Genomic DNA, 21,082 nt, shown 5'->3' on the forward strand with positions numbered 1-21,082 from the left:
GTCACAACAACGACCGTACGTCTGCTTCCAGTGCAAGCACTCAACTGTCTCTTGCAGGGACGGGAGACTAACTGACATTGTACCATACCACGGCGCCACCTATGCGCTATAGTGCACCACAGCGCCATCATGCGGTCAGTCTCAGAACTTAATGACTGTACTACGTATATAGTTCTGCTGTCGTAAGTATTGGTAATGTGTTCTTAATGAGGTGTTTGTTGGCTTGTTATTGATAATTGATAGTTATGCGTTAATTAGTTTTCTCAATTGTGTAGTGTAGCGATTTATTTTTCTTTAACTGTGTTTGTAAATATTCGAACATGTATTTCTTCTGCCTTCTTGTACTTCGAACAGCCAAAAGAGCAAAGGGACACTATCATTTCACGAATTCCCTGTAGGCAAGGACAAAACTAAGGAGTGGCTCAAAGCAATTTATTTCTCGCGATAACTTTGTCCCTAACACTAATTCTGCTTCTTTTGTTGTATGTAGCCTTCATTTCAAAGAACATGATTACTCATTTGTAGGAAAAAGTAAAAGAGTACTAAAGAAAGGTTATATGCCATCAGTGTTCTCTATCGTAGTTATAAGGTGACTAGTACTAAGAGTCCTAAAATTTCTAGAACCGCACCACCCTCACACAAGAAACGCACTTCCCATTTCATTTGTATAATTCTGCTGTCGTAAGTATTGGTAATGTGTTCGTAATGAGGTGTTTGTTGGCTTGTTACGAGTTGATAGTTATGCGCGAAGTAGTTTATTTTTTATTGTGTAGTGTGGTGATTTGATTTTTAAATTGTGTTTACAAATCGTGGAATGAGTGATATTGTCGTGCGCCTTTTTGTACTTCGAACATAACTTTTCTGCAAACAATAATATTATTATTGTTTTACGTCCCACAAACTACTTTTGACGGTTTTCTAAGACACCGAATTGCCGGAATTTTGTCCCACAGGTCATCATTTAAGTGTCAGTAAATGTACTGACACTAGGCTGACTTACTTGAGCTCCTTCAAATACCACCGGACTGAGCTACTCAGCCCGGCTTTCTGTAAATAAGAACAAATGTAATGAGTAGCTCAAAGTGATTTCTCGCCGTAACCTCGTCCTAAAAAATATTCTAATTAATGCACTAATTCGTTTTTTAATTGTGTAGTGTAGTGGTTTGTTTTTCTTTAACTGTGTTTGGAAATATTCGAACATGTATTGCTGTGTGCCTTTTCGTACTTCGGACAGGAAAAAGAGCAAAGGGGCACTATAATTTCACGAATTTCCTGTCGACCAGGACAAAACTAAGGAGTGGCGCAAAGCAATTTCTCGCGAAAACTTTGTCCCTAACACTAATTCTGCTTCCCCGTAGTCTGTAGCCTTCATTTCAGGAAATCACTTCAAAGCTTTTGCATTTTTCAGAAATAATGTATTGCCTCCAACTACAACTAATAAGCTGACACAAAGTTGCGAACACTACTTTGAAATCTATGAAAACGAAATCTGATGAATTCTGATTGTTTTGCTTTAGCTGTCTTTGGAAATATTCGAACACGTATTGCTCTGTGCCTTTTTCTACTTCGAAGAGGAAAAAGAGCAAAGAGACACTATCATTTCACGAATTTCCTGTAGACCAGGACAAAACTAAGGAGTGGCTCAAAGCAATGTCTCGCGATAACTTTGTCCCTATTGCTAATTCATTTATAAATATCAACGAAAGTAGCCTTTAAGATTAATCAGTATTAACCTATGTAACATTCTTCATACCTCTGAATTATGATAAATCGACAATCAAAGCCAATATTTTTCCCACTACGGACTATGCATTTGTACCGCAAAACTTAGGCCGCCAGCGCTACGTGTCGGGCTATGAAACTACTCCGATTACAGCGCGTGGACCCGATTGTCAAGGCCGGTAAGGAGCTAGCTAGAGTGACGCAACAAGTCAGCCGTGGCGCGGCTGACTGGTGACTGCTACTAATTTCCAAACTACTCCAGAGATGGCAGCACGAGCATTGGACACTTGGTTGTTGATCTCTCTCATGGGGTTGTAATGCGGATCGAACAGCCACATCCGTCAAGAGGGCGTTGTAAGGTGGAATCCCGTAAGTTGTCGCGTGTAACTGGAATTTATTTGCTATTTCATGAAATACTAGAGTTCTTGCTTGTGTTTCTTTTCTTGTGCAAAATATGATAATGTATGGCAAATGTGTGTTGTAGTAATATAAATGATACAGTATCGTGAGCTTTTAGTGTAAATATCAAACAAAAAAATGCGGGTATGATGCGATTTTGAAATGACATCACACCGATCAGAGAGTAGTTCTGCAGGCATGGATGTAGGAACGTCAGGGTCTCGCGTTTGTACCGTGCAATCCGAATTGAATTCTAACCAGTGTGTAATCGAACGATTATTGAGAGAACCACTTAGTACACTTTCGTCTACGGAGAAGAGCAGAATTATAAATGAAGGATAACCAACTCTGAATGTAAGTACACAACTACAGCTTTAGTCGTGTGTTCGTCATTTCACAGAAATATTTATGAAACTTTTTTTTTTGTATTTTGTTTTACGTCGCACCGACACAGATACGTCTTATGGCGACGATGGGAGAGGAAAGGCCTAGGAAGTGGAAGGAAGCGGCCGTGGCCTTAATTAAGGTACAGCCCCGGCATTTGCCTGGTGTGAAAATGGGAAACCACGGAAAACCATCTTCAGGGCTGCCGACAGTGGGGCTCGAACCCACTCTCTCCCGATTACTGGATACTGGCCGCATTTAAGCGACTGCAGCTATCGAGCTCGGTATTTATGAAACAGACCATTGGATTAGTGAATGTGAGATCGTAAATAAGACAATGATATGAAGATAGTGTGATAGAGCTCTAACAATATGTTACGTCATTGAAGTAATAATAATATTTGCTTTACGTCTCACTAACTACACTTTTACGGTTTTCGGAGACGCTGAGGTGCCGGAATTTAGTCCCGTAGGAGTTCTTTTACGTGCAAGTAAATCTACCAACACGAGGCTCACATATTTGAGCACCGTCAAATACCACTGGGCTGAACCAGGATCCAACCTGCCAAGTTGGAATCAGAAGGCCGGCGCCTCAACCGTCTGAGCCACTCAGCCCGGCACGTCATTGAAGTTGTGTTCGATTTTCCCAGAGACAACAACACTGATCCGGTTAGTTTCAACTACTCCTGCACAAGTGTCTCTGCAGAAAAATCATTTTCATGCATGAAGAGAATAAAAAAAAAAATTGTTGGTGACTCACAAAAGTCAGGCTAGGCTTTCCGCTCTTGCGTTCATGAACATTGAGAAAGACTGCGATCAATCCTCCATTTGCAGGAGCAGGTGATAGAAATGTTGGTCAGGAAAACTAAAATTGATATACGTTTCAAGAAATAAGACTTGGTAATAGTACTGAATGTAAATATGAGTTGATTTTCAACATTTGAATTCATAACTGGGTATATTTATGTTTATAAATCACTGTACTGTAAGGTGCTTTGTTTAATAATCGGTCTGTTTGAGTTGTTTACACTTTTTTACGGTTACATCCCCTAAACCAGAAGTCAGGAATCGCCACTAAATGAAAGGTTGGACTATAATCCTGGCTCTGTGCAGGAGGTTGCAAGCATTTGAAATGTGGGTCTATCGGTGGATGTTACGTATCTCGTGGACTGAAAAAGTAAGGAATACTGAGGTGATGGAAAGACTAAACAAAAATACTTTAAGTACTCCTTTCCATCAAGAAGCAGAAATTTGAATATTTCGGACGAGTGATGCGGAGTGAAACGTCCAGAATCCTACAGCTGGTGATGTAGGGGAAGATCTCAGGACACCGAGGACCTGGCCGGAGAGGAATCTCCTGGCTGAAAAAACTGAGGGACTGGTTCGAGATGAGCACGACGTCTCTTTTCCATGTGGCGGATTCAAATACTAGAAAAGCCATGATGATCGCCAACCTTTGATAAAAGACGGCACGTTGAAGAAGAAGAAGAAGAAGAAGAAGAAGAAGAAGAAGAAGAAGAAGAAGAAGAAGAAGAAGAAGAAGAAGAAGAAGTGGTGGTGGTGATTATTGTTTTAAGAGGAAGTACAACTTGGCAACCATCCTCTATATAACACTAATCAGAAAGAAAAAATGGAAGGGGTTCGACATTTCGAAAAATGAAGGTATCGGCCAAAGGAAGACAAGGGCCACGAAGGGCGTGAAAATGAAATACTCCCTAGCCCTCGCAAACCTAATAGCGTCGGGGTCGGAAAAGGACAAGAGTTGACCAAGAGAGGTCGGATAGGATAGGTGAAAGTGAGGAGCCTAGCACAAGTAAGTGGAAGCAATGCCAGGACTCAGCTGAGGGCCCTGTGGTCGCCAACCTAGCTCTAAAGTTCAGATCCCCTGGGGTGGTGGTGATTGTTTTAAGAGGAAGTACAACTAGGCAACCGTCCTCTATACAACACTAATCAGAGAGAAAAATGGAAGGGATCCGACACTTCGAAAAATGAAGGTATCGGCCAAAGAAAGACAAGGGCCACGAAGGGCGTGAAAATGAAAGACTCCCTAGGCCTGTAAACGTAACACCGTCGGGGTCGGAAAAGAACAAGGGTTGACCAAGGAAGGTCAGATAGGAGAGATGAAAGTGAGGAGCCTGGTACAAGTAAGTGGAAGCAATGCCAGGACTCAGCTAAGGGCCCCGTGGTCGCCGACCCACGCTCCCAAGTTCAGAGCCCCTGGGATCCCTTTTAGTCGCCTCTTACGACAGGCAGGGAATACTGTGGGTGTTATTCTACCACCCCACCCATAGGGGGAGAAGGAGAAGAAGAAGAAGGTATCTCCTGGTTAGAGGAAACAAAGGAAGCTACACCGGGAGAAGTTGCGCTAATACTGGGCAAGGATCAAAGCCCAATGGTTGAACAAGCATGGTCCCGCGTAGAGGCATGAAGAAGAAGAGGAAGAAGAAGAAAATTTTATAAAAAGAAGAAAAATATTGGAAGGTGATTGAAGAGAAAACAATATAAATGTGAACCAACAAAACTGAGGCGGGATTGAACATGGGTGATGATGCTTGTTGTTTAAAGGGGCCTAGCATTTGGGTCATCGGCCCCTAATGGCACGAAATGTTACAAAATGTGATGATAATTGAAAAGTACAAAATTAATCCATAGACCAAAATTCAAAACGTGATGATGAAGAATGAATGGATGAAAATGAATTTAAAATAATCAGCGGATCCCACTCACAATGTTGAATGTTAAAAACAATTACAAAATTAATCCAAACTCTAGAATTAAAAAAAAGAGACGACGAACAATGTTTATGAACTTAAAACATACAGTGGATGGGATCCGCAATGTCCCACCTCGCCAGAATCTGTCTTAAAACATTAATATATAATGACCAAGGGGCTGCTTCCAAAATACACCCCTGAATCGATGATGCTTGTTGTCTAAAGGGGACCAAAATCCAGGTCAACGGTCCCTCATAATGGTACTTATCGCTTGGAAAGTAAGAACCATGGTATTTTTCATGTAGCGGTACTAATCATGAGTAACGTTGAATTATGGTGTCCCACACATTGTGGTACTACTCACAGCTAAGGTAATACGCACAGGTAACGCAGACCTACGACGCCACTCATAGGCAAAGCAAATTTTGGGGAACATTTTTTTGAACGTATGCCATGCTCCACAAAACAATACCTCATACCTAGGTATATTACCAACTAAACCTTCATTATTTACCGTAGAAGTATCCCACACATGCTTGATGGGATTGAGATCGGGACTCACTGCTTGCCATTCCATCTCTTGAATGTCCAGTTCTCGCAAGACAGCTCTGCTGATGCGCTACATGAGCCCTCGCATTGTCGTGCATGAGTACGAATTCAGGGCCAACAACGTATGCAGCATCCAACACTTGCTGTAGCAGTATCTGCTCGATGTACCCCGCAGTGGTAAGATTACCACGGACGACGGCAAGATCCGTACGACCATCAATACTGATGCCGCCCCACATCATCACAGAACCTTGTCCGAATCGGTCGACTTTCCTGGACAACATATGTACTGCTCACCACGGCGTCTCCATACACGTTGACGTCCATCACGCTGTGTGAGGGGAAATCTGGACTCGTCTGTGAACAACACAGGTCTCCGTTGGCGAAGTTGCCAGTTGGGCACTCGAACAGGACGTCTGGGTCGTAAGGACACTCCTCTTAACCTGTTCCTTACTGTCTGGTCAGACACCGTGACTCCAGTGACCCTCCTGAGGTCTTGTTGCAGTTCTCTGGCAGTTGCTGAACGATGCCGCAACGCACAGATGGTCAGATATCGGTCATCGTGTAGGGTTGCCATGCGTCCACGACCTTGTCCAACCCTCCTTGTGAACTGTCCTGTCTCACTGTAGCGATTCTACAGGCGATGAATAACTAACGGAGAGACATTGAGATCCACAGCAACACGACGAAAAGTCCATCCTTCCTGCATCAAAGTGACGGCCCTTGCGACTTGAACCTCGTTAAGATGTCTCATGAGATGTGTTGTTTGACGTACAACGTACTCAAATGACTGCAGTAGCTTGTGTACCTCACAACGACACACTGACGCACCGCTATTCACTTTGGTTTGAGGGGTCACCTGACAGTTTAATGCATGGCTACGCCTACAGATGGAGTATAACTTCGATTTGACATACACTGAGTAGGTAAGGTCTCAAGATATGCTGTGCGACCATTGAAACCCCATCTACCAAATTAACGTTCACGTACCAGACGTTACAAAACATGTTCCCCTAATTTTTGGAACTGTGTAATATTACAAGTTCTCATGGTTCTGATCCAATCATCCCTTGGTAGCCCTTTTTAGTCGCCTTTTCCAACAGGCAGGGAATGCCGTGGGTGAAATCATCGTCTGCGTACCCCACCCACGGCGGGTTGTGTGTTTAGTTCGTGAGAGCTGTTTTATTTCCCTCAAGTCCGCCGGCAAGCCGGTTAGGTCCCCTTCTCCGCCTCTTGCATCGCGCCACGTTGGAGTATCACCTCTCCCACTGCTACTCAAGCGTAGTAGGTTTGTGGAAGGCAATTGAAGAGAAACAATATAAGTATGAACCAATAAAATTGAAGCAGGATTGGAATCATTAAAATGAAGAAAATTCCCATGATTCACAAACCACATTTCGGATATTGGCTTGTCAAGACGACTGCAGCCCAACCAGATGGCGTGCAGATTTGGTATCTCACATGGTCCGCTTGATGACATTCTGAATTTTAATGTCTGACTTTCGTGACCGGATTCACTGCTTTTCGTATCAGGCAGTTTCTCAGTTGGATTCTGAGAGTGGGTGAACCGCGTTTATAGACCTCAATCCAGAATTAAAGTCTTTCAACTGGCGTCTCCATGTGGATGGGGGCGGTACAATAACACCCACGGCATCCCCTGTCTGTCGTAAGAGGCGAATGAAAGGGGTCCCAGGGGCTTTGAGCTTTGGAGCGTGGGTTAGCGACCACGGGGCCCTTAGCTTCCACTTAATTGTGCCAGACTCCTTACTCCCATCTACCTTATCCGACCTGCCTTGGTCAAATCTTGTTCTTTTCCGACCCCGACGCTATTAGGTTTGCGAGGGCTAGGGAGTCTTTCATTTTCACTCCCTTCGTGGCCCTTGTCATTCTTTGGCCGATATCTTCATTTTTCGGAGTGTCGGATCTCTTCCTTTCTTTCTCTCTGGTCGGGCTGAGTGGCTCAGACGGTTGAGGCGCTGGCCTTCTGACTCAATCTTGGCAGGTTCAAACCTGGCTGAGTCCGGTGTTATTTGAAGGTGCACAAATACGTCAGCCTCCCCTCGGTAGATTTACTGGCACGTAAAATAACTCCTGCGGGACTAAATTCGGCACCTCGGCGTCTTCGAAAACCGTAAAAGTAGTTAGTAGGACGTAAAGTCAATAACATTATTATTATTATTATTATTATTATTATTATTATTATTATTATTAACTTTCTGTTTGATTAGTGTTATACAGAAGATGGTTACCTAGTTGTACTTCCTCTTAAAATATGATTTTAATGGTGGTGGTGATGCTTGTTTCTTAAAGAGGCTTAACATCTAAGATCATCGGCACCCTCTTAAAACAATAATTCCTACCACTACCTGTACTGGCGGGGAACGAGCCCGGCGCTTCTGGGTGAGAAACAGGCACGCTACCTTACACCACGGGGCTGGTGTTCTAAATGAAGAGGATAGAGCAATTTCTCCCTGTATAGAGGCATATAGGGCATATTGTGTGGGGACAAATTACATTTCTCATCAACAAAATAAAATGACTTCAATTTTTTTTTCTAGTTGCTTTACGTCGTACCGACACAGGTAGGTCTTATGGCGACGATGGGACAGGGAAGAGCTAGGAGTGGGAAGGAAGCGGCCGTGACCTTAATTAAGGTGTGAAAATGGGAAACCACGGAAAACCATTTTCAGGGTTGCCGACAGTGGGGTTCGAACCTACTATCTCCCGAATACTGGATACTGGCCGCACTTAAGCGACTGCAGCTATCGAGCTAGGTACTTCAAAATTCAAACAGTTCGGAAGTGTAAATAAGTTTCTCGTGAATCGTCGAAATTCCCCAGGTATTTTGTCCCATATCAAACGGTACAAAGCGGGTCAATCATTTGTAGTATTCCTTCCGCGCCGTGAAGGCATAATTCAGAACAGCTTCATCTTCCTTGCGTTTAGAATCTGCGAAAGGTAGGAATGTCATTAACCTTAATATTGTGCTAGCCTGAGTTAATCTACTCTCATGATTCTGGGTCACCTGATGGCGCAACATGTTAACGTGCAGGAAAGTTTTAACCTCGATCAATAATTCCGTCCTACAGAAATGAGATCGAAGATACAAGGCGATTGTTTCGTTCAAACATTCAGGACCACTCTTCTCTTTTAAGTATAGGCTATTGACACAACTGGGTTTACTACGCTCGCACTCCGTGGGCTATATTTCTTAGAAATCGGTACGAAGATCAAGCACAACACTACACATGAATTAAAGGGCTGTCTGCAGCTTTTCGAAGTTAAATTGCTCCAATTGAGACTTGGCGCCTGGGTGTTGTTCACTGTACGGTCTGTGGATAGCAGGTCACTGAAGAACGGTGAGGCTGACCCCAAAACAATACCACTACATTCCTCTTGCATAAAATCAGACCGAGAAATATCCCTGATGCACAGCATTTACATCATATCTACCTCCCTCTGAGGCCACGTGGTAGTGTGTCGGCCTCCTACTCCAAAATCTGTAAGAGTTGATCGGATTTTTGAAGGCCAGAAGAAAGTCCATCGGACACCCCATATTCTACGATCTCAGCATGTAAAACATATCTGATGGCACTGCCTTAACCAGAATTGGACTCAAGTGCGGCCAGTATCCAGTATTGGGGTGGGGGTTCAAACCTCACCGCCGGCAGCCCTGAAGATGGTTTTCCGCTATTTCCCATTTTCACACCAAGCAAATGCCGGGGCTGTATCTTAATGAAGACCACGGCCGCTTACATCCCATTCTCAGCTCTTTACTGCCCCATCGTCACCATAAGACCTACCTGTGTCGGTGCGACGTAAAACAACTTGTAAAAACAAAAAAAATCGAACTCAGTACCTTAATACCATGATACTGATAAGTAACTGACTGCGTACTCTGCTGAGCTGAATAAGAAGAAGCTAATAATAATAATAATAATAATAATAATAATAATAATAATAATAATAATAAAAACAATTGTTCCGGGGATATCCGTGGAGCAGAAAGAGGTAAAAGAAGGTGCCGGGGTTGAATGGGTCTAACTACAAAATCAAAATTAATTTAAAAATTAAACTGAAGGTTATATTTTCAGAATTCAAACTTAACAATTTCTTATGACAATATTACAGGTACAAGTAGCAATTATTAAACAAAATTGGGAAAAATCCAAGATTGAGAACCTTAACACTTTTGGGCTTTAAGCCCCTAGTTTTACACTTTTACAAATGGAAGAATAATTATTTCGTTAAGGGTAGAAATCCCTTAATTCATAGAGCACTTCCTCCCAAAATACAATATCTAGCCTTCCAGAGGCACTCGTTACAATTACAAAGTAGGAAAAGAGCTAACCGGCTCTCAGTTTCTTACTGCCTACTCACGGCGACATTACATCAATCTCAGGCCTTTCAAGGCACAACTTACGATTTGAAACAGGGGTATCTCGTACCAAAGCTATAGGGCCTTTGCGGAAAAGAACAGGTTAAGTAAATGGCCCGAAACACAAACTGAATGGAGGCGTATACTTGCACTCCTAGATATGAACAAAAAAACAACCTAAGGTGCTCTAGGTTGATGAAACATGGGTTATTCCCAAACCACTGAGGTGACTTTACCACATTACAGAATGAAAAACAGTTATAAAAACGTAGTCACCTCAAACCAAGATGAAGGGGAGCTCGAGAGGGTACTTCACTCTCTATCCCCGATTTACAGTTAAAGATTTTATGAAGTTCTTACATTAGCTGGAATAAGTTACATTTTAGAAAAGCTGGTTACATAACAAAAGAGTCGGACCTTTCCCTCGGGTTAAACTGCGGAGGTACCAAGAAAGAAAGAAATTATGTGGCCATTACCTTGTAGATGTACTGCTGACCGATGAAAGAGGCCGCCCGTCTCCTGCTTTGACACACGCACTCAGTAAGATGACGATCAATTGGCCAAGAAACTTGAAAAGCAGCAGTTTATAAACCCTCAGGGAAGGTTGGAGATCACTCAAGATGAATCAGGATACGGCCTCTTAATTTTTATTGGTAGATACAAAGTGACGAAATACGGGATTGGTTGGAAATTAATTACAAAAATTAGGGATTGGCTAGGTTAAAAACTGGCGGAATGAAAAGGAAGAATTGCCAACCCAAAAATAAATGAACATCAATCAGTTACAAAAACCTAGAAATACAAAACTTCTTTAAATTATAAGTTCTTTCACTTCGCACCTGGTTGCATGATCACAGTTTTTAGTGGTGTCATCTGTGGAAAAATGTCCAAACTTCTTGATGAATGGCAAACAAAACAAGGAGAAATTCACTCAGGTTAGGCAACTGCACAATAACAAAATTACATAATATTTCGGTGGTGACATCTTCTGGTTAAAGTTCTAACTTGTTGTATTATTGGTTTTATATTTGATTGATAGAGGAGTTCTTTTAGGCGCTAATTTTGAATGCGCGACGTACAGGTGTACCTCCTGGTACAGACCTCCCCCCTTGGGATGACATAGAAGAATTTTGAGAAAACATTTTCAGTTGAAGAGGAAAACATTTCTAAATTTTTTTGAAGTTGATATGTAGCAAAAATAATTAAATGCAGATTTAGAGAGTCCAGGTAGTCGTTGAAGTACATTACATGTTGATTAGATTAGACGGCAAGACCTGCCCCCGCTGCCGATACCCAGTTGAGGACGCCGGGACCCCTAAAGTACCCTCGGATACACCTCTCCCGCTACCATGAGAGGGATAGTTGTGGTGATGTACGCCGCAGATTAGAAGTATATGTACAGTCCCCAGATGAATCGGTGGTAGGGTCACCGCACTTCAGCCTTTGCTGGGAAGATGCACTCCGGCGCGCCGTTCAGAAGGCGGCCTTACTAGATCGAAGAGGACCCTTTCTTCTCTCTTGTGTCCCTGACAAGGTGTTACAGTACGGCGGCAAACGGCTGAGGGGACACTGAAACAGGAAAATCTCGGCGTCAGAAAAGTGTTGTTGCTTGAGATATGAGAGTACGATCTTTATTGGTGATGCAGAGGGGCAGGTGGCGTGGAAGGTTCTTGTGTGTCAATAGTGCGAAGATGAAGGAGACGGGGGCTTGGTAATGGCCACTAAGGAATTGACAGCAGGAAAACCAGAGGGGAAGATCGTACATACAGATCATATACCACATTTAATAACATAATCGGGGCAGAAGGCATCGGATAATAATTTTAAAAAATAACCTTCGAACTCCTGCTAAATTTAGCGGCTAACGAAAGTAGCAAATCAATTATACAGGTTTAACCTGAGAGAGGTGGATTCTAAACATCCTCTCTGGATTGCTTACTAATAAGGTAACAGGTGTCAAAATTTCCAAAATGACGCACGGCCCAAGGAATCTGGGGGCAAGTTTGCCCGCGGGAACAAAGTTTCTAACCATGACTTGATCTCCGACTTTTGGTGGGCCTCCGTCCCCATCATATCTCTTCCTAACCTTTTCATGGGAAACCTTAAGATTGGCCTTAGCCTTCTTCCATAGATCTCTAATATTATCGGGATCTATTGTCTCTGGCAATACATCATTAAGTGACCACAGGTTAGAGAGCGGCGTGTTAGGAAGAAATTTAAACATCAGAGAAGCTGGAGTGAACATGTGAGACTCATGAACCGCCGAATTTAATGCAAAGGCCAACCAATGCAGGGACGTATCCCGTCTGGAATGATCTTCATGATGAAACGCAATTAGCGCAGATCTAAGATTACAATTGACCCGCTCAGCCAAAGATGGTTGAGGATAATACGCCGATGTAGTTACATGTGATATAGACAGGTCAATACAGAATTTACGGGAGAGGTTGGATATAAAGGCTTTAGGATTATCAGACACAATATATTGACAGGGACCAAGAAAAGTAAATATTATATTTAAACAAGAAATGGTGGAGTGAGCGGTAGCCAGCTTAAGTCGGAAATAAGCAGCAAAATCTACTGAAACTATCTACACATACCATAATGAATTTGTTGGCGTTCCCCTTTGATTGGGGGAACGGTCCGACGTAGTCTATATAGAGGCGTTCCATGGGGCGCGACGCTTGATGAGAGGATAATAGACCAAGCTTAGTGGACAAGGTGGGTTTACTAAGGAAACAAGATTTACAAGCTTTTACCAATTCAGGAATTTCACCCTCCAAACCTTTCCAAATAAACATCTCTCGGATCTTTTCCCGAGTTTTGAAGATGCCTAAATGCCCCCCTAATGGGGTCTCATGATAGTACTTGAAGATCATAGGCACGAGAACAGCTGGAACCACAACTTTCATCTTCTGATCATGCCTCGACGGGCAACACAAAACCCCGTTCCTCAATACATAAGGGACGAAATGTTCCCCAGAAGAAAGGGTTCCAATAATAGGGGCCAGCACAGGATCTTTACGTTGATATTTTTCAATATCCCTAAACAACATGGGGGCATCAGTTAGAATGGCATTAATACACGAAGGCATGGGCGTGGGAAGAGAAGAACTATCTTCCTGTTCGGTAGTCTCCACATCCTGAGGAAACATGCGGCTTAGTCCATCCGCAACCACATTTTCAGATCCTCTAATATGTCTAACATCAAATTGGAAAGCAGAAATCCTGATGGCCCAACGGGCTATACGACCTGTACGACACGGCCTAGCTAAGGCCCAACTTAAGCCTTGGTTGTCTGGTTCCAGGTCGAACTTGACATGTTCCAGATAGAGTCGGAACTTGTCTAGTGCAAATAAGACTGCCAAACCTTCAAGTTCATAGATGGAATATTTGGCTTCTTGTGCCGATAATGTCCTAGATGCGTAGGCGATGGGTCGCCTACCGAGTTGTTTCCTGAAGAAGCAGAGCAGCTAGCGCCGATGACGAGGCGTCGGTTTGAACGATGAATTTCTTCGAAAAATCCGGCATAGCAAGAACAGGGGCGTTACAAAGAGCTAATTTCAGATCCTCAAAAGCGGCTTGTTGAGACGGTCCCCAATTAAATTTGACTCCTTTCCTACGAAGTAAGTTCAAGGGGGCCGCTCTGTTAGCGAAGTTAGGAATAAACTTCCTGAAGAAATTCACCATACCGATGTACCTGGCAATACCTTTGATGTCCTTAGACGGTTTGAAATCCCGGATGGCCTGTGTTCTGGAATTATCTATGAAAACACCATCAGGCGACACAATATGCCCTAGGAATGCCATAGAAGGCTTAGCAAAGGCTACATTGGATAATTTGACAGTTAACCGAGCTTTATGAAAGCGATTACTTCCTTTAGATGATCAAGGTGTTCTTCAAAGGTCTCAGAAAATACGACGACATCATCAAGATAATGATACAAGTATTCTAACTTGATGTCGGAGAAGACCCTATCTAGCAGTCTAGTGAGCACAACTGCATCCGTGGGGAGCCCGAAAGGCACGCGGTTGTACTCATACAAGTTCCAATCCGTGGCAAAAGCTGTTCGATGTTTGGATTTTCAACTAGAGGGATCTGGTTGTACACCTGATTAAGGTCAAGGATGGTAAAGGACTTAGCTTTCCGAAACCATGAAAAACAAGAGTGAAAATCGGGAAGAGACACAGATTGTAACACCACCTTCCGATTTAAAGCACTATAGTCAATCAGAGGCCTGAAGCCACCTTGGGGTTTCGGCACCAGAAAAATTGGCGACGAATACGCCGACTTAGAGGGACGAATAGTACCATCTTTTAACATCTGGTCGATGATCTCTTTAAGAGCCTTCATTTTGGGTGGAGATAGCCTATAAGGTGGAAACCTAACTGGGATCGAATCCATAACCTCAATCTTGTATTCAATACGGTCAGTAATACCAAGAGTATCGAAAAATACATCAGGAAACGACTGACACGACTTACGAATACTCTCAGCCTGCTCCTCAGATAGATGTCTAAGGTCTAACAACATCTCATCCTGGGTAGGCGAAACAGATGAACATGACACAGAATTACACTTAAGCAAAGGTATTTTGCACTTATTAGCAAATTTGAAGGTGCACGACTTGCTCTGAATGTCGAACACCAGACCGGTATGAGACATGAAATCTGCTCCTAATGTTACGGGGCAAGACAAGTGTTTGGCCACAAGCAATTTTACTTTCCAGGTGAATTTAGACATACGAATTTTGGCAAAGATGAAACCTAGAATTTCTAATGTAGAGGAATTAGCCGAAACGTATTGAACCGAAGACGATACTAATAGTCTTTAATTTAGAATACCAGTCAGCCGAAATAATGGAACAAACACTCCCTGAGTCTAATGGAGCAGTAACCGGTTCACTGTTCAATTCAACTTTGATAAAAGGTACAAGTGCGGGGGTCTCCGCCGCAATCCTAAGGCATTCTTTAGGACCTTCAAAAGATAAATTAGAAGAACTTTTATCCGTACCTGAGCTTTCGGAGGGTTTAACCGGGGTTGAGCCTTGAAAAGATGGACCTGCCGACTCAGCCGGAGACACTAGTCATTTCCCACTATTTGAGTTGGTGGAGGTTGCAACAGAAGATGAGCAGAAGGGGGTGCTATTAACATTAGGGAAATCATTGGTTAGGTAAGTAAACGAGCGACATTTGAAACATCCTTGAGATGACCCTGCCTCATTCGTCCCAGTGGATTTAATTAAAGGGCACTTGTTACGGAGATGTTCCGTAGACCCACAAGCATAGCATTTACGGGTGGTGTTCGGCGAGGTGAAGGCCGAAAACTATTAGAAGACGGAGAGGGTTCCTTAGCGACTCTCAAGGTGTCGGCATACCGCACTCCTTTGGCTGAGACTGCCATAGCCTCTAATTCAGTAAAGGTTTGAGGACGCGACACGAAACACAGATACGACCTATAGGGCAGGGAAATGCCTTCCAAAATCGTCTGCACGATTTGATCTTCAGGGAAATGAAGAGCGAATACCCTGGTGAAAACCTTTTTATCTTGTATGAAGTCTGCAAGATTTACATCCAGTCGCTGTACGCTGAAATAGTACTTTTGAATTAATGATGACATTGCTCGAGCCGGAATGAATAATAATAATAATAATAATAATAATAATAATAATAATAATAATAATAATAATAATAATAATAATAATAATAATAAATGTCCTCCTCTGTGGTGTAGTGGTTAGTGTGTTTAGCTGCCACACTCGGAGGCCCGGGATCGATTAGCGGCTCTGCCACGAAATTTGAAATGTGGTACGAGGGCTGGAACAGGGTCCACTCAGCCTCGGGAGGTCAAGTGAGTAGAGGTGGGTTCGAATACCACTTCAGCCATCATGGAAGTGGTTTTCCGTGGTTTCCTACTTATCCTCGAGGCAAATACCGGGATGGTACCTAACATAAGGCCACGGCCGCTTACCATCCCCCACAAGGCCCCTGTTCAGCATAGTAGGTGAGACCGCCCGGGCGAGGTACATGGTCATTCTCTTCAGTTGTATCCCCCGACCTAATGTCTCACGCTCCAGGACACTGCACTTGAAGCGGTAGAGTTGGGATCCCTCGCTGAGTCAAGGGAAAAAACCAATCCTGGAGGTTAAACAAATTAAGAAAGAAAGAAATATATGTTATGGAGTTATCCGTGGAAGGCAGAGGTGAAAGAAGGTGCGGGCTGTAATGGGTCTAACTACAAAGCCGAGAAACGAATTAAAATTTCATTAAAGGTTATATTTTCAACTTAACAATTTTCATATAGACTTTCAAAATTCAACAAGTAACAAATCAACAACAAGCCAAAATCAGGTACAACGAAATCACAAGTTTTAGGGGATCATTACAAGATCTGGGCTTCGAGCCCCAAGTTTTATAATTCCTGAGCCCTCAGCTCACAACCACAAATTGCCAAAGGGCAGAAAACCCCTTCATTCAAGGAGCACTTGCTCCCACCTTTTACCCTCAAGCCTCCCAGGGGCACTTTTCAAACACAAGAAAGAGCTGAGCCGCTCTCAATTTTTCAAGCCTATTAAAGGCAATACCAGACTATTACACTAAGTTGCCATCAAGGCACCGCTTACATCGAATGAAACGGGGGTATCTCGTACCCAACCTACTGGGCCTCAGTGGAAAAGAACAGATTAATTAAATGGCCCAAAATACCAAAATGAATGGAGGCGTTGCTTGCACTCCTACATGAAACCTTATAAAACCTAAGGGACACTAGGCCGATTAAACAGGGGCTATTCCCACACAAGGGAGGTGACTCGTATGAGAAAAGTTTAAGACATTAAGAGTAGAAAATCGGTTATGAAAACGTAGTCACCTCAAATCAAAAATGAAGGGGAGCTAGAGAGGGTAAAACACTCTCTATCCCCGATTTACAGTCAAAGTAATAAGAAAGTTTTACATAAGCCGGCACTAAGTTACATTTTCAGACAGGTAGGTTACATTGAAAAAGTTTCGGACCTTCTCCGAGGGTTAAACTGCTGAGCTAGAAGTTAAGTGGCCATTACCTTGTAGAGGAGCTGCTGCCCGAAGGAAGAGGCGCTACCCGCCCCCTGCTATACTTCCATACACTAAGCTAGATGTTGTTGAAGTGGCCACGAGCCGTGAAAATCAGGAGTTTTTAAACCCTCGTGGAAGATTCGAGACCTTTCATGAATAATTAAGACACACCCACAGGCGTTTATTAGCTGACAAAATTTACACATCCAAATTGGAGAAGGACACGATTGGCAGAAAATTAATGACAGAAATTATTGATTGGCTAACTTCAAAACTAGCGGAAAGAAATATTTATATTGCCAAACCGCAAATGAAAGAACGAAATTTAGTAAAGAATAAACTTATGAATACAAAATATCTTCAAGAAAAGTTCCATCACTTCGCACCAGGGTGCATGATCATAGTTTTTGGTAGAGACATCTATCAGAGAATGTCCAAACTTCTTGATAATTAGTAAACAAAAGCAGAAATTAACACAGTGACATCTTCTGAGAAACTGCTGAGATAGTTCAGTTTTTAAAGTTTCGAGTTTCAGTTGTAGGGGAGTACTTTAAGGAGGAAAATTCAAAATGAGGCGTAGAGGTGTACCAACCGGTACAATAATAATAATAATAATAATAATAATAATAATAATAATAATAATAATAATAATAATAATACAACAAAAAATGCATGTCAAGACAGACAAAAATTCGGCATTACAACACAGTCATAAAACCAACAGTCCTTTACGCAAGTGAAACATTGTCACTTAACAGTAAACAAGAATTAGAAGAAATAAAAAAGTAAGAGAGGAAGATCATCAGGAAATTCCTAGGAGCAAGATATACCCAAGATGGTTACAGGCTACAATCAATCAAAACAACAGAAAAAGTTTCAAACATTGAAATTGACATTAAGAAAAGACGAATGAAATTCTTTGGACACCTCACAAGATTACCAGAAAATCGACTGTCAAAAAGAATATTAAATTATGTTAGCTCACTTAAGAATTCAACACCTTGGCTGGACGAACTTCGAAAGGACCTCAAAAACGCAAACATATGTGCAACAGACATTTTAGAAAGAGACATCTTCAGACACAAAGTCAACAAGTGGGAAGTTACATCAGAGCAACCAAAGCAAAAACAGTGCAGACCGAAATGGTCGGAAGAACGTAAACAAGCCTTCTCAGAGAGAATGAAAGCCTATTGGAAGAAGAAGAAGAAGAACCCAAAGAAAGCTTGATTGAGTTGTTTGCTTAACGTCTTCCATTATTGGGAGAATACGCTAATAATAATAATAATAATAATAATAATAATAATAATAATAATAATAATAATAATAATAATAATAATAATAATAATAATAATAATAATAATATGCCTCTAACGATCCCTTTTAAAACCCCTCGATGTAATGAGACCCCTGATGTTAAGAAAGATTGCACGTGATTATTAGTTTTGCAGGTATTCTGGTTGTATATTGTAGGCCTATATGTATATCAGTTGGTGGAGTAGCGAATTGGTAATGCCACATACTGTTGCAAATGAGCTTTGACTCACAACTTCTCATTAATTCTCCCTTGGCTTAACTGGAGGCACTACTTCGGTTTTAAACTCCCCGATCTGCATAGGACTGTTAGATTTTATTAAAGCTTTTAACTTCCATCTTACTGTGAATGTTCCACGGGCGGAAAGTGATGAAGGCAAGATCAACAAGGTTGCCGTTCACTCCTAACCTCAATCGAAGAGGTAGTGCAGTTTAGACCCCTAGAAGAATAAAAGTATCAGGAAATTGAATTGGCCACTCATAATAGACATTTGTATACGTATCACTCACACTCCATTAATTATTTTAGCTTTGAGACCGTTCAGTAAATTTTACTAGTTTGGATAGTAAATTCTACTTGACTCATGATTGCTTATAAGGGAATTTTAATTCCATGTCTCCACTCTATCTTATAAACAAAGTTGTAGGGGTCCGCTGTCTGTAATTCCTTTTGTTTTGCCAAATTTTCAAATATTTATCCGTTTTAGGTCAACTCAAGACCGAATCGGTGGTTTTTACTTTTCGTGTCTGTCTGTTTGTCTGTTCCACTATCACGTCGAAACGGCTGGATAGATCTCAACCAAACTTCATATTTAGAGTATACTCATCCCGGGGAAGGTTTTGATATGCATATCATTTTAAAATCTTTGAAAAGACGGGGGTTTTATAGGAAAAGCACAACGGTTTTCCTCCATTTTCTCTTATACTATTGATTTTCTGTAAACTCTGTGGACCGTATGTGAAAGGTCTCTTCATTATAAACAACTTTCATTATGTTCATAATTTACCTTACTCTTCAAATGACGGAGAAATTTACTATTTTCTTTCGATACCATGCTCTGCATTGAGTGACCGACAGACCGACAACGAATATATGGGTAACCATGGCAACGTCTCTGACTGCTTGCCAGCAGGGAAGTAACGTAATTGCCAATTTCCTTATCATTCCTTTAAATTCGTGGTTGTTCCTTGGGTAGAAAGCAAGAGAGTCGTCAATCGGCCATTCTGCGGGATATTGGCGGAATATCATTGGAGGTTATAACCGTCCTCGAATAGCTTAAGTAATAACACAAATATTCATCTCCTTACCTGATTACCTAAGAATCCCTACGCCTAAATTTCTCTCCGATTACCGCTTTCTTATATCCATAACTCACACCAGCATAATTTATTGAGGAGCATTTGATTTTCCAATACATTCACTTGGTATTTACATATTTGTCGTCATCCGGATGTCCTCAGTTATAATCCATTTTCTATTAATTTCAGCTTACTAAACTAGATTATTTTCTTCCTTAATTACCACGTATGTATGCGAGTGCTAATCCCGAATGCTGGACACTCTTTTCTTTGAGGAAATATTCTAAGCTATGCAAATGTATATATCATAAACGGTCCGTTTTTCAGGTTTCCAGCGGATATAGCCCAAAAGGTGTTGTACGTGGAGCAGGTTTCTTATCTATCTATGTAAATAAAATCGTAACGACTGTGTGCCTGTACATTGACTATTTTGGCGAAATTTTCGTACAGCTACACGTTTAAGGGGTAATAATTACCATCTGCGTATTTTTTGGTTTACTTTCTTGAAAGTTCTAATTTTTACACTCCTCACCGAAAACCCAGATTGCGGCATAAACTGCCAGACGAAGAAGGATATTGAAATTTGGCAAAATTATACGTTTTAGCCTGTAACGGACGGAAAACTTCCAAGATCTTTAAATTTTCCCTTTTTATCCCGAAGAATATCGAAATATGGAGGCAATTTTAATGATGGTGCAGACCTCCGGGTAGTATTATCACATAACGGATGGCACAATCCCCGTTCAATTTGGAGTGACCTACAACCTTGGTCTTACGAATTATTGTCGTATTTCTATCCCTTTTACGTTTGTATTTTCTGTGTTTCTCGATGTTAAGTAAATTTGTACTTTTCAATACATAATTCATACCTTCCATCATTTATAGGAAAGATAGAATCATCAAACTCTACACGAAAATTCGTCCACCCAGTAGCCATATGTGAGCCAAATGCTATGTATGTAGCTGTCACTTAATTATCCGAAAAGCAATGCAATGTGAGATAATCTTACACAAATGTTACCCTATTCCACGTTTCTAGACAAGCAATTTAGGCCGCTAAATCCGGCGTCTTATGGTACAATCCTTTCTCGATATGATGTACCGTTTAGCAGCAGTTAATCTGTGAATGAAGGTCTGCAATATTGTAAACAAGCACATACTTTCGTATGTCGAACTATATATATTCACTGATGTCGATTTTGTAGCGATCGAGAAAGGGTGTGTCGGCTATTGTAATCAGTGGCTATTGTAATCAGTACTCCCCACACCGACTCTG

This window comes from Anabrus simplex, chromosome 4, assembly GCF_040414725.1.
Source record: "Anabrus simplex isolate iqAnaSimp1 chromosome 4, ASM4041472v1, whole genome shotgun sequence".
Classification (NCBI taxonomy): Eukaryota; Metazoa; Arthropoda; class Insecta; order Orthoptera; family Tettigoniidae; genus Anabrus; species Anabrus simplex.